This window comes from Chiloscyllium plagiosum, chromosome 4 (assembly GCF_004010195.1).
Source record: "Chiloscyllium plagiosum isolate BGI_BamShark_2017 chromosome 4, ASM401019v2, whole genome shotgun sequence".
Classification (NCBI taxonomy): domain Eukaryota; kingdom Metazoa; phylum Chordata; class Chondrichthyes; order Orectolobiformes; family Hemiscylliidae; genus Chiloscyllium; species Chiloscyllium plagiosum.
In genome coordinates this window covers 11,813,873-11,822,259 of record NC_057713.1, presented here as the reverse complement: position 1 = coordinate 11,822,259, position 8,387 = coordinate 11,813,873, and the positions used below count along the sequence as shown (strand labels likewise).

Sequence of the window (8,387 nt, the reverse complement as noted above, 5' to 3'; positions counted from 1 at the left end):
TTTGGGGGGTCTGAGCGAGGGTGCGGTAAGGCGATGTTGTTTGGGGGTTGGAGCGAGGGTGCTGTGATGCGGATGTGTTTGGGGGTCTGAGCGAGGGTGCTGTGAAGTGGATGTGTTTGGGGGTCGGAGCGAGGGTGCTGTGTTTCACGACTGAAGGATATGTTCTGCGTAGCTGTGTCAGGCTGGAAGGTGGTGTTGTGGGAGACATGATTTTGGCTTCTAAAGATTTTAGTTTGGGAAGGAATTCTGCTTAGAGCTGTAATATGTTTTCTAATCTCTGCTGTTATGCACTTCTGGACCAAGTGGGACTTGAACCTAGAACCTGATTCAGAGGTAGCGAACTCTTGGTAAAACCTATTTTTAAGGACATGCAAGTGCTGGCCCTCCACCATCGCCAAATCCTAGCCACCTGAAGGAAGAAAACCTCATTCTGCCTTGGGACCCTCCAACCAAACGGGATCGGTGTCAATTTCACCGGTTTCCTTATCTCCCCTCTCCCCACCTTATCCCAGATCCTCTAACTCAGCACCGCCCTCTTGAACTGTCCTGCCTGTCTATCTTCCTTCCCACCTGTCACCATCACCCCCCCACCTTTATCCACCTATTGCATTCTTATCTACCTTCTCTCCACCCTGTCCTATTTATCGCTTGGCTCCCCCTTCCCACCCTCAACATTCCTGATGAAGATCTTATGCTGGAAACGTTGACTCTCCTGCACCTCTGATGCTGTGAGACGGGCTGCGCTTTTCCAGCGCCACGGTTTTTGACCGTTATGACTGGCAGCCTGTGGTAACTTACACGGTTGAGAAAGTTCCTGTTTCCTTTTATTGCACTAACATTGTACCAACAGTTGAGAGAATTAAGACTGAGAAATGAAACACTGTCACTGATAAATGGTCTAACAGATGTTATTGCTAATTCAAGGTGAGGGATATTCTGAAAGTTATTGAAAAATCCAGTGTTTGTACATGAGAAGTTTGAATACTGGCCCAAAAAATGAAATAAATCCCTTCAGGTTAAGGAACTTGGGTATTCGTGGAGACCCAACTTGTACAGAAGTAAGGCGATGGGATGAAATTCTTTCTTTATTATTTCTTGATCCTCACTTTACTACTTAGCTGCATCTCATGACATACAAAATACAGGGGCTTGATAGAATAGTTCTCGGGGTGATTTTTCTCTTGTCTATTTGAGAATGAGGGGGTCACAGCCTTGGGTTAAATGGTTAATTGTTTAGACCTGAGATCAGGAGGAACTCTTTAGTCAGAGAGTGAGGAATCTTAGAATTCAATGTTCTAGAGAGCTGTGAGAGGGATGTGGATGGAGTTTTGGCAGAATGGAAACATAATGTTTCTTCACTCAGCGAGTCGTTAGTTCATGGAATGCCCTGCCAGTAACAGTGGTGGACTCTCCCTCTTTATGGGCATTTAAGAGGGCATTGGATAGGTATATGGAGGATAGTGGGTTAGTGTAGTTTAGGTGGGCTTGGATCGGCGCAACATCGAGGGCCCAAGGGCCTGTACTGCGCTGTATTCTTCTATGTTCTATGTTCTATAATGTCCTGCACAGGACAGGAACACAATTCCTGTGTTCAAAGATCTGCGCAATGAAGGCAAGGAGGCTAAAAGCTTTCTTAACCATCTTATCCACATGTGATGCAAACTTCAAAGAATTATGTACCTGTACCTGAACCTGGTCTCTGTTCTACAATACTATCCAAGCCCTACTTTTAGTTGAGTAAGTCATGTCTTTTATTTTCCCAAAATGTAATACCTCACTGATCTGCATTAAATTCCATTTGCCATACTTCAGCCCATTGACCCAATTGTTCAAGAAGCCCAACTGCTATTAGACAAAAGAAAATTAGTGCCAGTGATGTCCACATCCTCTGGCTGACTGCAAGAAGTAGCTATTTACACTAAATTAATTGCAATTACAGGCTTAATTGTGTTTAAGATTATAAATAGGAGTAGACATCTGATCTTTTGAATGGATTCAGTCATTTAATAAGATTATGGCTCACCTTCTACTCCAAGCCACTTTTCTCAATTATACAATATCCCTTGGTTTTCTTACTAGAGAAAGCCCTGTCAAAAACAACGAACTAAAGATGCTGGAAAACCAAAACGACAACAGAAATTGCTGGAAACGTGCGAGTGGTCTGGCAGCTTCTGTGGAGGGCAGCTTCTGTGGAGAGAAAGCAGAACTGAAAAAGAAGCCTCTGAATCCTTGACAATTCCAAAGATTCACGGTCTTCTCAGTCAGAAGATGTCTCATCATCCCCAACCAAAATGCTGGGCATCCTCCTCTCTTCCACCTCCCCACTTTGGAAATGTGAGCCACTAGCTATAGATTCTCTGTCCAGCGAAACATTCTCCCAGTATCCACCCAGTCAAACCCCTTAAGAATATTATATATTTAATGAGATCATTCTTCTGACCGGTTTACCCTTAATCATTTATCCTAAATGAATTGCTTAACCAGCCTTGTGAGGTGTTTTTGTTTTCCGTTTTAGGCAAGTGACTGACTTAAGATTTTCAGATTTAATGTACCTATTCTTTTGAAGTAGTGAATGTATTTTGGGAAATATAAAAGGGGACTTAAATATTTGAATCTAATTTCAGGCTGGATTGTAGATGTTCCAAAGGGCATTTTATTGTCTCATAGTCTGTATTCTCACAACAAACGTTTAAAACAAGCATTTCCATGTTAGTAAATGTGCTTATGTGTTAATTCCTCGATAAGAGTCAAACACAGTGTAAGAATATTGGTCTTCACCAATGCATTATTGCCTGCTGTTTGGCCAGGAGGTGAGCTCCTTTCAGTATAATTTCTCCTTGTAAAGCACTCATTGTAAAGTTGTAGCAGCTGTTTAAACTGTTCTTTGTCCTTCCAGGATGGCTAAAAAGCACAAGATGAAGCTCGTTTTTAGTAAAAAAAAAAGCTTTTGCCGAGTTTTTCAAAGAGAAGGTCCAGAATTTGGAACATAAAATGCTGCTGAAGAAAATGAAGTCGTTTTAGAGGTAATATGAAACAATAGCTAACAAGGGTGATTGGCATATCTCACTGGATGAGCAATCTGACTTTCTGGTGACTTTTCTTTTTGTTAATGGTCAAATACATGAAATGGAACGTTTGCATGTGAAATTTGACATGAGGACTTAATAGAATCCTAGAATCCCTACAGTGTGGAAACCGGCCCTTTGGCCCAACAGGTCCACGTGGAATAGCATCTCACCCAAACCCACCTACCTACCCCTGCATTTCCCATGGCTAACCTGCACGTCTCTGAACACTATGGGAAATATAGCACGGCGAATCTGCCTAACTTGCATATCTTTGTGTGGGATTATGAAAAGAACGGAGCAGTAGACTATTTTCTAAATGAGGAAAGACCACACCTCTGAAATTCAGCCCTTTTGTCCATGTTTGAACCAAGGGCTGTAATGAGGACAGAGTCTGAGTGGCCCAAACTGAGCAGCACCAAGCGGGTCATTGCTAAGCAAATGCTGCTCGATGGTGCAGTTGATGAAACTTTCCATCACTTTACTGATGATCAAGAGTAGACGGGTGGGGCGGGAATGGCAGGGTTGGATTTGTCCTGCTCTCACCCTGTAGGACTTAGCTAGGTAATTTTCTACAAATGTTGCAAATGTTTCAGTCTAATCTTTTGCACTGATGTATGAAGCTCCGCCATCATTGAGGACTGAGGTACTTGTGGAATGTCGTCATCCTCCTTCTCCTCCAGGGAGTTGTTATCCTCCACAACTGATGTAGCAGGGCTAAAGGGCTTAAATCTGATCTATTGGTTGTGGAACCATTTAACACTATCCCTTGCTATTCCTGCTGTTTGACATAAACATGGTCCAGTGCGGTTATTTATCTATCTAATCTTAGCCAGAGCATCACTTGTCATGGCTTCTCCTGCACCGTTATCTCTGCTGTCTCTGAAGGTACTTTCTTAGCTTTTTTCCTATTTCTGACATGTTGCCCCTTGTGAAAAATTCTGAACATGCAGCTTTAAGTTTTGCATGTACATAGATGTCAACTATCCTTCATTGCCCACTTTCTTGGTTGTCCATTGTTGCAAAATTATCAGACTGCTTATTTGATATCTAGTACTGGACGAACAAGAAATTTCCTCCAGTTGAATATTGTACAGACGGAAACTGTTGCCTTTGATCCCTGCTCCAAAATCCATTCCTTGATTCATGTTGGTGTCATTATTAGATCTCAAGATTAGTTTGTGACTCCACATTCACGCCATCACTAAGATCACCTTTTTATATCATCGTCCAACTCCACGCCTGCCAACTCTTCTACTGCTGAAATCTTTTCCCACGGCTTTAATGCTACTAGGCTTGTCTATTCTAATACATTCCTTTAATGAAAGCAGAGAGTGCTGTTCAGGCTCAGCTGCATCTATGGAGGGAGAAAAAAAAGAGTTAATATTTTGATTCCGATATGACTTCTTAAGACCTGAAGGGTTGCTGGAAAAGTGGTACTGTAGAAAAGAGGGAAGAGGAGCAGTTGGAACAGATGGTCAAGCAAAAGGCAAAGCGAGTGCTGGTGATGGTGGAGAAGAGACCTGCTGACTTTTTCCAGCTCTTTCTGTTTTGATTTCAGATCTCCAGCATCCTCAGTACTTTGTTATTATTCTAATACATTCCGAGCTGGACTACCATGTTCCAGCCTTTATACCCAAAACATGAGAATTTCAGAAATAGGAGCTGGAGTACACCATTTTTTTATATGTAATGGCTCTGCCATGCAATAAGGTCAAGCTTGATATTTTACCTCAGTCGACCTCCCTGCACATATCGTATCATATTCCTCAATTCCCTTAGTAATCAAAAATTGAAGTCTACCTTGAATATACTCAACAGCTGACTTGCCACAGCTCTCTCTAATGGAGAATTCCAAAGAGACTCAACTCTTTGAGTAAAGAAATTTCTCCTTAATTCAGTCATAAATGGCCACCCCCTTATTCTGGAACTGTGATTCCATGTTTTGTTTTAAATTCTTAGCATCTATGTTTTCAAGTTACTTAAGAATTTAGTGTTTCAATGAGATTGCCCCTCATTCTTCTAGGCTCCGGGGAATATCAATCTCCACTCCTAAGACCATCCACTCCTCTTGAGGACAAAACTAGTGAACCTTTGTTGCACTCCCTCTTGGGCAGGTCTATCCTTCTATCGGTACAGAGAACCAAACCGCACTAAGTACTCTGGGTGTGACTTCTCCATTACTCCAACTGCTTTGGAACAAAAGCTATCAGTTCACCAGATTTGTTCTGAGATGGTGGGACTGTAATATGAAGTGAGATGTGCAAACTGGGACTGCATTTTCAAGAGCTGCAAAGAATGAGAGGTGATTTCATTGAAACCTACAAAATAATTTAAAGGGATAGACAGGGTGCATGCAGATATGATGTCTCCTTGGTTGAGATGTCTCGAACCAGAATGTGCAACTTAAAAATGAGAGAGATGCAGTGGCAAACCGAGATGAGAATTCTTTTATTCACAGGGTGGTAAATCTTTGGAATTCTGTCCCCAAAGGGCTGTGAAAGCTCAGTCTTTGAGTCTATTTAAAGTGAAGATTGAGAGATTTCTGATTACCAATGGGTGCAGAGGGTTATGGGATGGTATGGGTAAAAGGCATTGAAGTGTTCCGTCAGCCATCTTGCTATTGAATGGTAGTATGAGGCTGGAAAGGGTGAATATTCTCGTTGTGTTTCTACATGCTGTTCAGGATGATAGCCTTCTTAATTGCTTGCTTCACTTGCATATTAACTATCCTTGTTTCATGCAGAGGGTATGCACTTTTGTTTTGCATCAAATTACTCATTACCTCATGTTTTATGAAAACACTTGACTCTCAGTTAAGTTATGCCGCTGCTTTAAAATTCTTGTTCTGATTTGCAAATCCTTCCATGATCTCATCCTTCCCTATCTCTGTAACCTCCTCTAGCCAAACATGCCCACTAACTTAACCTGCATCCCTTGAATTCCTAACTCGTGCATATTTCCAGTCAATTGCTGCACTCTTGGTGACTATAGCTTCAGCTGCCTGGGTTTCACTTTTGAAATTCCCTCCCTAAAGATGGCAATTCTCTTTCATTGTTTAAGACACTCCTTCGAACCTACCTCAATGATAAAATCTTTGGTCATATGCTCTTAAAATCTGCTTATGGGGTTCAAATATCATATTAAAATGCTCCCATGAATCATCTTGAAGTATTTTATTTTGTTAAAGGTTGTGTATTTAAATACAAGTTGTTATAGTTTTAGGCTTGACAATTTGAACTCTGTGCTCCTCAAATGCTGGCCTCTTCTCTGTCTCCGATTTTGAGTGCTTAGCCATGTCCTAAATTCTAAAAATGTTTCCCTAAACCTCTGTGCTTCTCTATTTCATTTTCCTCCTCAAAGATGCTCTTAAAACCTGTGTATTTGACCAAGCTTTTGGTCACCTAAGACCTTTTAAGTCTGGAGATCACAGCGGGTCAGGCAGCCTCCATGGAGAGAGAACAAGAAACATTAGCTTACTCTCTTTCCGTGGATGCCGTCTGACTCGCTGTGATCTCCAGCATTTGTTCTTTTCAGTACAGATTCCAGCATCTGTTGTAATTTGCTTCTACCTTTAAATCTGGTTTGGTGTGAAATTTTGTTTTTAACATCCTTGGGCAACTTTACTGCTTTAAAGACATTTTCAATATTATTAAAATATTTTCCCCATTCTGGGCCCTATTCCACTGTTTCTATTCCAATTATTCCAACAAAAAAAATGACAGCCTGAACAATGATAAGTGTTAGATCCCTTTTTCTCTCTGCACATTAATAACTAACCTTCCTTCTCCTGATGTAGGCAGCTCCGCTGTGTTTTGCAAACCACTGATCATTAATGCTTAGCTGTTTGTTATTGTGGCCCAGCTGTTTGGTGGCTCCCATATCTACAAAAGGGATAGCTTTTCCAACACGTTGATCAAGATGCAAGACGTGGACAACTTCAAAATCAGAAAACCCAATGACATTGAAACATTTGAAATAGAAGGAGAGAGGTACTTTGTGATTGCAGACACATCAAAGGCTGGGTCAACTACTGTGTACAAGTGGAATGGGAATGGCTTCTACTCCCATCAGAGTCTACATTCTTGGTTCAGAGACACAGATGTGGAATACCTTGAAATAGCAAACAAGCCACATTTAATCTTGAGAAGTAGCTCCTAACATCCTGTCATCTTCCTGTGGAGTAAAAGTCAGAAGGAGTTTGTGTGGCGCACGGATATTCCAGACATGGAAGATGTGTATGCAGTGAAACATTTTGTTGTCAATGATGATCTCTACATTTGCCTGAACAGATTCATAGGTGACTCCAAAATGATGAAATGGGAGAACTCCCGGTTTGTGGTGAAACAGTCCTTTTCCTCCTGTGGTGCCATGGTTTTTCAACGTCTTGGAGTGAACAACTGGCAATATGTTCTCCTTGGGAGTGACTACTCCTTCACCCAGATCTACCTCTGGGAAACCAATGAAGAGAAATTTGTGAAATTCCAAAAACTAATCATCCAGACTCTGATCGTTTACATTTGTGGTGACAGACAATTGTGAGTTCATGTTCAGCTCATGTTTCAAAGGAAATTTACAAATATAGAAACATCACCATTGATGTGAACACAATATGAGAAAACATTCAAGTCTATTTAAGAATTCGTAAAATGACCTCTTACAAATAGCTTTGGGTAATAATACATGTGTGGACATGATAATGAAATAATTTATCATTATTCCACAGGTTCTGGTTTACTGGGAAAAATATTTCTATTCCTAGTGTTCATTTTCCCTGTTTTCGATTGCATTACACATAGTGGTTTCTGAACTCTTACCGTGACACAGTGAGCAATTAACTGTGGTACTTTGCCGATACACGCTGTAAATATTTGTGCTCATACCTGTTATTACAGCCAATATAGAGATGTACATTTTCATTTATTCATTCTACTGAATGAACAATCTTACAAATAAAATCTTTTGAACAAAAATTATTTCACAACATTAACTCCTGAAGGAAAATGTTCTCTTTGCTAATGTGAGAAATATTAAGTAGAAGAATTTGATTGAATATAAACAGGAAAAATAAAAATGTTTGTTTCCCAAGATAATGTTTATGATTTTGAAACATTTAGCAAACAGAAATCTATAGATTAGATTAGGATCCCTACAGTGTGGAAACAGGTCCTTCGAACCAACAAGTCCACACCGACCCACCGAAGAGCAACCCACCAGACCCATTTACCTCTGACTAATGCACCTAACACTATGGGTCAATTTAGCATGGCCAATTCACCTGACCTGCACATCTTTGGACTGTGGGAGGAAACCTTAGCACCC

At 40.8% G+C, this 8,387-nt stretch overlaps 1 pseudogene; it reads left to right on the top strand.

Moving 5' to 3' along the window:
• Positions 1 to 8,038, top strand: part of LOC122548765 — an 18,362-nt pseudogene extending 10,324 nt beyond the window's left edge.
• Positions 8,039 to 8,387: the final 349 nt, after the last annotated feature.